The following is a 9,149-nucleotide window of genomic DNA, read 5'->3' on the forward strand; positions in this document are numbered from 1 at the left end:
GTACGATGATAAACCCGCCACCTCTGATCGGTTGCAAGGAGCTGATAGAGATGAAGGAAAAGGAGGGTTTAAACCTTTGCTATTTTTTTTTTTTTTAGTATAAGTCGTGGTATTGGCTGTGAATGGTATCATCGTGATTTTATCATCTACAACACGTCACAAGCAGAATTGAGATAAAGGAGTAAATTCCGTCATAGAAATTTTAAACTTATGATTTCTACTGAATAAAGTATTATTTTGATCTGAGCTCTGTGTTACTTCGAGCTGTTGAGTACGCTTAATATGGTTTGTACGTAAGTACGAAATCAATGAAATATGATGAAATGACAATTCTACTTACTTAATCTGCTATATCATTATTCTATATCGTAATTCATATCACAAATACATCGTTAATCCATTTAATTGTGAGTCTTGTAGCTACATGTATTCACAACTTTACCCTCTTGATATCAATGCGCTTTACTATGTTTTATTTCAAAATAATTATCTAGAAGGTGTACGTGATAGCTACCCCATGTCTAGACTTCAAGGTCTCATAATGACTTCAGCATGATTTCTTCTATTTATTGTTTGCGCTTGTCTTCTTTGCTATCAAAGGATATATTCTCCGCTATCCTTTGAGATGTTGGGCTAGAATTCGGATGAACCGTAAACATGTTTGTTGAAACCTCCTAAACAAAGGCATCAGAATCATTTTAAAACCTATATTTCAACACAAATCATCTGAGAGGTGTCGCTAAAATGGAGCAATTGGGGAAAAACCCTGAAGGGAATCATTTTATGGAAGTAAGTGATTAGGTCTGTAGAAAGATAATGTCTGGAAATATTGCTTCCAGTAATTCCGTTCTTTATTGGTTGTCTTACCATAACAGTCGATATCGATCGATGGCACCCATCCAAAGTCTGTACAGAATGCAACAGTTGTTCCAAGGGAGCTGATGTAAGGAGCTGACGGACATGATATGTAGATGGTGTTGCCAGACTCGTACTCCTCCCTTACGTCACTAACGATCAAATCACTGTCAAGGTCCTCAGGAAGAGTGCATCCGGTCACTTATTTAGAAAATGAAAACAGCCACATATATATGTGAGTTTGCGTGAAGTGCAGCTCTCAAATCTTTGTAAATTAATTGTTGAAATATGAGCAAAGAAAATGGGATTGCTGGAATATCCCGCAGTATTTCTAAGACTTTACCATGACAGACGGTTAACGTGTGTCGCGAATTATTATCTGTTTCTCTAAATTCATCCGTTACCATACATGCAGCTAACTTATAATCAATCCCATTCTTTCTTTTTTTTTTCAAATGAAGAGGGAAGGGAAGTCGTTTGCCGCAAATATTAACAACCATAGACAATGTCATTCTGAAAACAGGGAGGAAATATATGTATACAGTTATACTTATCTCCCATTGTTTCGTTCCGTGATTTGTCGTGCAAGGTTGTTTGATAGCATCACGCGGAAAACTGACAGAAAAAGAAACTTTCACATCGTATACTACTAATGTACACTTACAGTTACCTTCATAGCTCATATTTTTCTAGTTCTTTTATGTTCAAGTACCAACATTGGAAAAAGAGTGTATTTTTAATCTAAAAAAATAGATGATTGTTCGTAAAATCAATTTTTGTTTCGACTTACCTGATGATGGTGAAGTGACAAAGTGAAAAATGCCAACAATAATTGCCGAAAGTAGTGGTGAGGTGAAGAAATTCATGCTGGAAGTCAGTAGGTAATGTCTCTTTCCAATGACTTGCACACTCTGATTTTCGTCCAAGGAACATAAAGCGGCACTGGATAAAGTAGATTGCTGTTTTAACTGTGACGTGTAAAGAAATTAATTTGTCACAACCATCCTCTGAAGTCGCTTTCTCCGTTTTAGCAATATTTTATCTACAGTAAATTACGCAGTGCACTTCATGAAACTGAAAAGTTCATTGAAATGAGCACAATAACTTGCGAAGTATTTCCAATTACCAGGTAGGTCTACAGTAGTCGTGTAAATATCCCCACTTAAATCCAGTGTTCTTTGCTTCGCCTAAACTGTCAAGTAGCCATAATCGGTAAGTTGATATAAAAAAGCGCTGTTAAAACAAGTGTCGGTAGATCTCCTGCGTTGCGTAGCTGCTGCATTAGGGCAACTGCTGTCAATCACACACCAATACATATTCTTTTCTTTACACACACCTCCGCAGAAGTCTTTCGGAAGATAGAACCAGCGGCTATCGACCTCATGAGCAAGCTATTGGTTGATCATGCTTCGAGCTAGATGGAAGAGAGGCAGAAAAAAAAAATGTATTATAAGATTTGATTGATTGTCCTCATGCTGACTGGTAGCGTGTATAAACTCATCGGTTTGACCAATCGCAGAGTTTAAAATGTCGGACCCTCTCGGTTTCTGTCGTAACAGGCGCATGGACGAACGTAAACTAGGAAAGCAAATAATGTTATAATCATGTCAATATAGCAACTTCGATTGATGTCCTGTATTTCACATAACGCGTTGTAAGGATTTCTTTTTAATCAGTTTCCTTTTTCTTCTACCACTTAGGTCTTGTTACTTCTTTCTTTGATTGTCCTCCCTGTTTTACAGACAAAATAAAAATAATATCCTCACCAAAATCGTGATGGTAGATAGGATTGCGTATATAATCAGCGAGATTGGCGCACTTTTACAGGTGTATCATCACGCACCATTTTGACCACTGTGAGTACTGGAACGGGGCACACTTAACCCCATAAAGTGAACAGAGCTTGGGACTAAGGTACATAAACACCTGCCAAGTAGAAAAGGGTCATGTGTATTTAAAAAAAAGTGAAGGAAAATTATGCTGCAAATTCCAAAAGACATGATTTTTCATTGCGTTAAAGAAAGTCGACTCGTGAATGCAGTCATAATGAAATCGAAGCAAGATATAAAACCGATTTTGGAATTTCCATGGCTTCTTTTACCAGTGATCTAGACCAAACATGAAAAAAAAAGAAATGAAAGAACTGTGAGCAATTAAGAGAGCACACATACCTGCCTTCATCTGTCCTTATGATATAAAGAAGAACAATATGCAGGTCCTAAAATAACAGATCCTGGTTAGCATTAAAGTAGAGAATGCAATGTAGCAACCTTATACCTTTAAAAATGGCCACCTATCAAAGAAACAGTATTAAACATGATGTCTCATCGACTGGATTGATCTTATGGTAGGATTCCATTCTTTGAGAGAACAATTTGAATTTTTATGTACTTTTATTCCGATTTATCACTTTTCAATCACTTTTTGCAATCAAAAGAAAGATTCTTCGTACACTTTCATGTGAAATTATGAAGGAAAAAATTACGCATAAGGAGAATGCCCTTATGAAATACATTTTCCCAACAATTTGCTTTGCGATGTTGTGTCATTAGTCATCAGGACAAAACTATACTCACAAAATATGCCCTTGTAATGTCTTTATAGAACTGCAACTTCCAGCAACCTGCCTGGTCACATGTACATTCCATCAGTGGCGGTACAGAAATAAACCGACCATTTAAATTTGATTTGATTCAGTTTCAGTTTTTATAACTTTCCAAATGTACAGAAGCCATAGGGTTCAGAAGATGTTTTGGTGTGTCCGAATCCGACCTCTTATGCACCGATAGTGTAAGGACCACTCTTGGTGTGGTGCGCACAAATAGGCCTATGTTGCTTTCCTTGTAAAATAGAAATACAAGTAATATCGTTATTGTTAATGCAGCCCCTCGCCCCCCCCCCCCCCCCCCCACACACACACACATAGTTTGCTTTTTGTTTTGTTTTGTATTTTGGTCAAAACTATTTTTTAACAAGGACGGAGTAGCCGTTTATAAATGCTGTGGAAATGTAAACGCCAATGTCAGTATGATATTCTTGTTGCCAATCTGATGGCTCTTTTTAAGGGAAAAAGTCAGTCAATAAACATGGCAACAGCATTCTATCCGAAAAGGGGTTTCTGATAGTAGACTTTGACTTTGTAAACACACAGTATTTTGCAGGTGTGAAGCGACACATTAAAATCAATAGCAACAAGCATTTGTCTGAACTGCTAACATGGCGTCATTGGCAACTCTGAACTGGCTTCTCGAAAGTCTAGAAAACTTTTTCTCTTTGTTCCTACTTGATAGTCTGTTGTTTTATTCGTTTCCGTGGCAACTGGGATTTAGCACTCGACAAGAACCAGTATGAAAACCTTTAACAGCAATCTTCCTTACTTCCTAAACACTACTTCGAAAGATCTAGATTGCCGTTTGAGTGAATGACGATTACAACACAATATTTAACATTTCATTAATGTTAATGTTGTAAGGCTGTAAAACATCCGTAATATGATAGTAGGTGAGCCATTTAATGTGCAAAATGTTATCAGATCTTTTATTACTACCAACAGTTGAAGTGACGTTAATTCACACTATTTATGTAACTATAAGTGAATATCATTGCTATTTATTCGATGATTTAAAACAAAAATAGTGATAAACAAAGCATTATCAGTACCAGTAAAAGCCAATGCTTTCTTTGCGCCATTTACGTGATTAACCCTTTGATTTCTTCTTCTTCTTCTTCATCTTCTTCTTCTTCTTTTTCTTCTTCTTCTCCTCCTTCTTCTTCTTCTTCCCTCTCTCTCTCTCTCTCTCTCTCTCTCCCTGCACCCACCCCTCCCTTTCTTATATCTTTCTTCTTTCTTGTGCGTGGCGTACGTGTACGTATACATAATATTCCTAAATGAAAAGTGGGTGTTTCCTATTTACATGTACGAAATACGTCAGACTTCTGAAAATCTGAATCAGGATAACGAATACATGAAAATCGAAATGGCAAAAGATATCTTACCAAATTGTAATTCTGGCGTTGCAATTAACGATTATTCTGTTTTGATTATTATCATTATTGTTCAATTCAATTTCTTTTCCAATTCAAAGGTTTTATTTTCACTTCTTTCAACAGAATGTACAGAAAATATAGATTCGACATGCGTTTGAAGGAATGATACATAGATAGCAAAGAATAACATTTGTCAATAGTCATTACAAAATTAGGCATTTTTCATACAGACATATTTATACATTTTGCGAAAAAAGTGGAGGTACCCACTCAAAAGACTATGCTTGTACAACGTGGGCACCTCACATGAGGAAAAAAGGTGAAAACTTAACTACAAGTGTGCGGGATGAAAAAAGAAGTGGAAAAGGAGAAAGGGAAGAAGCAGCAATACAAGTACAGAGACGAGACAACTAAATACAAAAAGCCTAGATCAATCGATACATTCAAGATCAAACCAACAGAGACTATTAGCCATATTAGAAGTGTAAAGCGTTGAAAGCGACGAGAAAGTGATATATACGATTGTATGGAATTGCTGATAGCAGAACATATTATCTGTTCTGTGAAGGCACGTGTAATAATGTACAAGTTTGCAACAAGAAAAACAGGGGATGCGATGTGGAATTCCGCGAAAGACGCGACCTAACATGCCCATGAAAAATCAATAGCATCCTGGTGCTCACAAAACCTACTTACTGAAAAAGATTAACAAACAAAATCAATTTCTTTCTGTTACATTATGAAACTTAGGGAGGAATGATTTCAATCTTTTTTTAAATGAAAACAAAGAAGGAGCATATTTTATGTCTGGACTAAGGGAGTTCCAGAATCTTGGGCCTGTATAAATAAATGTCTGCTGAGCTAACACAGTTCTAAGCAGGGGCAAGTGAAATTCATTAGACTGTCTTGTTGGATAACTATGGTATGTCAGGTTATGAGGAAACATAGAATCAAATATAAGCGGAAGACAGTTGTTATTATAACTATACATAAATTTTCCTAAATGAAATAAAAACAAATCTTTAATTTTCAGAATCTTATTTTCAGAAAACAAAGAAGCTGTATAAGAGCAAGGAGCGGCATTACAAATGATTCGAAGTGCCTTCTTTTGTAACAATAAAACCCTATCTAATAATGTTTGATGCGTGTTTCCCCATGCCAAAATTCCGTAATTTAAATAAGGTAATATCAAAGACGAATACAGTATGAATAATGAATGTTTGGGAAGAAACAATTTGAACCTGTTAATGACGCCTATATTGCGTGAAATAATTTTACAAACATAATCTATATGAAATTTCCAAGAAAGATTATTATCTACTGTAATTCCAAGAAATTTTGTATCTGAAACACTTTCTAAAACAGTATCATCAAAATAAATATCCATATTCAAATTATCTAAAGTGTTACTAAAAAACATATACTTGGTTTTATTGATATTCAGAGACAGCTTATCAAGATATTGACAGCTTATCAAAATATTGTTATCAAAATATTGTTCTCATTGTTATCCCTGGTGTTTTCACCTTTTTAATTTCTCTTTATTGTTGTCAATATGGCTATTATGATAATGATTTTCATCAGTATTATTATTATCATCATCATCTTCATTATTAAGATATAGCAATCACCATCATCAGAATTATTTTTTGGTTGTGTATGTAAAGCACAATTTCCGTGCACATCTGCTCGCGTGAACAACTGATAGGATAGACGTGTGTGTTGGCACGCGTCTATAATGTAGTAGGTTTGTCATATAGCATAAAATGGTGAGATGACCAAGGATGGTGCGACACATTACGAGATAGGAGGCGGTGGCACACATTGTTAAGCAAGCAAACAAAGTCCCGCTGACTGCGTACAAGCATCTGTTTACTTTCTATTTAAAGCATTTTGCATGGTTGGCAATTTTGACCCCTCCTACATCCATCATTATTAAGATAAGCCTGACAACCAATGACTCTTAATTCAACTAAACGTTTTCAAGCGGGCAGGAATAGTTTCAGAAATATTTATAATGTTTATTTTTATGATGATATTGATGGTGATGATGACATCCATATACATGTATATATATATATATATATATATATATATATATATATATATATATATATGATATATACATATTTGAAGTGTACTTTAATCGTTTACGCGATGTATACCTGACTATTTTGAATTCTCATGACACTTTCTCAGGCTACGGAGGGGATTTATAACGCACTCTGTAAAGCTTAATATAGTCACGTAAGCGCAGTAGGAACGTGTAAAATGGGTGGAGCAGTTTCTTACCCTTCCAAAGCTGAACTGAATATATGATTGATGCCAAGGCAAATACACACACCTGCAAAGTTGACAAATCTACCTGTCGTGTACAATGACCATCATTGGTAAAATGACAAGAGGGGAGTGAAACCACCACTTCGGGGAGTCTTTTCATGTTTGCGTTATATTCAGTAGTTGCCACAATATCCAGAACATTTGGAAGAGCGGGGGAAAATATAATGTAGGACCATCGTCACTTAACATGGGCAGTCAGTCATGTATATACAAGTTCGCCAATATTTGAGCGTGCAAAGTCTGCAAACAAGAATGGATGTACGAGTTAGGTTTTAAAGTGTGACGGTATTTGTAAACGATTAACAGGAATCTTAAATGAGATTGAAGAGGTTAAAGACTGCCCCAAAACGTATCATACAAAGTGATGAAAATTACGATAACAAAACTATACTGTTATAAAGACAGTCACACTAATGCTGGTAACGGTTAATTCATTTTTTTTTTCACTAGCCGCTATTCATCATAAGGGAAATGTGTGAGGTTTTTCACACTAATGAAAATAAGTATCAAAAGAGCATTTGGGAGTCATTCAGTTTTTTTTTTCAGGATTTTTTTTAAAGATGAAATGGTATAATTTAAAACAGCGTCATCAGATGACTTGATGTAATATGAATCGAGATCATGTGGTATCCTTCAGTAATCGGAATACGTATTTGTTTCGCTTTTAGCAACTTTATTAAACCAAAGGAGTTATGCATGGATATCAACGAAGGATTTGTTTAGGATTAGAATGTCTCTGATGTTTGGTCAAAAAAATACAGAGCGACCTCAAAATGAGATCTATTATCCAAATAATATCAATACTTTAGATATGCTTATCAAGAATGCTGACATTATTCTAAAGGGTGCAAAAAAAAATGCCGTGTAAATGCTCGTGTTGCCTTGCTGCTGTTGTTATTATTCCGAAGCTTTTCTTTAATGCTTAATGGGTTTGACAAGGTTTTTGCTTTGTTTTGCCAAGTCTAAAGGCAGTGGAACGCATGACTGAATTTGCTATCTGTTTCAACATTGACAAATAAGAATGCGTGAGCTGTAATTACGTTACCTGTCTATATTCAATTTTCTTCTATACAAATGAAATTAATTTTTGATTTATCAAATACTTAGAAAGCGATTGAATTCCAAATTTTTACATGTTTCTAAGCGATGGTGATGTTAGCGATGGTAACATTATACGTGTGTAAATGAAAGGAGCAATGAAATGCAATGTCAACTCAATATTCTTTCATAAGCTTAGAAATATCTCAGCTGTAGTTGTTTGAAATATGATTATATATAGATGTATATTATATATAATCATGTGTATGCATACAATATAACGTATATTCTTTTCGTCATGTCATGTTTAGAGGCGTAATTACTTTTGTAATAACTTTATTATCCATTTACTACGGGTTTTTTTTTGAAGTACTTTACTAAATATTACCCCTTGTTGTGGAAATCGTAATACAACTATGCTTTTATGTATTGCCTTTATATGCTTTTAATACAATCTTTTGTTTACATATTAAATAAAATAGCCCAATGTCGTCAGCAAAAAATTGATAATGCATTAAACTATTTGTTTCTATAATCTTGATAAGAACAGTTTAAATTTTCTTATGATATAAAGGTTCAATTACCAATTTTTTGGGGGAGGGGGTTATTTGCAACTAAAAGTTGATAATATTCAGGTATTCAATTTTTTTCAATATTGATCATAAAAGTAGAGCTTTAGAATTATACTCATGATGTTGCAGTTCAATTACCACTATTTTTTATACCTTTACTGTTCAAAGTTGATAACATAACAAAAGAAACAAGCATTTTGTATGAGAAAACTTACAGAAAATAAGGTTTGGATGTTGTTACGCCTTTGGTTAAATACTTAGCTAATAATGATTGGTGTGATGTTTTAAAAAATGATGACGTTTATTTCATTAGTAAATAAAAAAGATATTATGATAAAAAATGAATTCATTGTTTAA

Source organism: Diadema antillarum, unplaced genomic scaffold (genome assembly GCF_040938485.1).
Source record: "Diadema antillarum isolate AM-2024a unplaced genomic scaffold, OU_Dant_1.0 seq00000735_RagTag, whole genome shotgun sequence".
NCBI lineage: Eukaryota > Metazoa > Echinodermata > Echinoidea > Diadematoida > Diadematidae > Diadema > Diadema antillarum.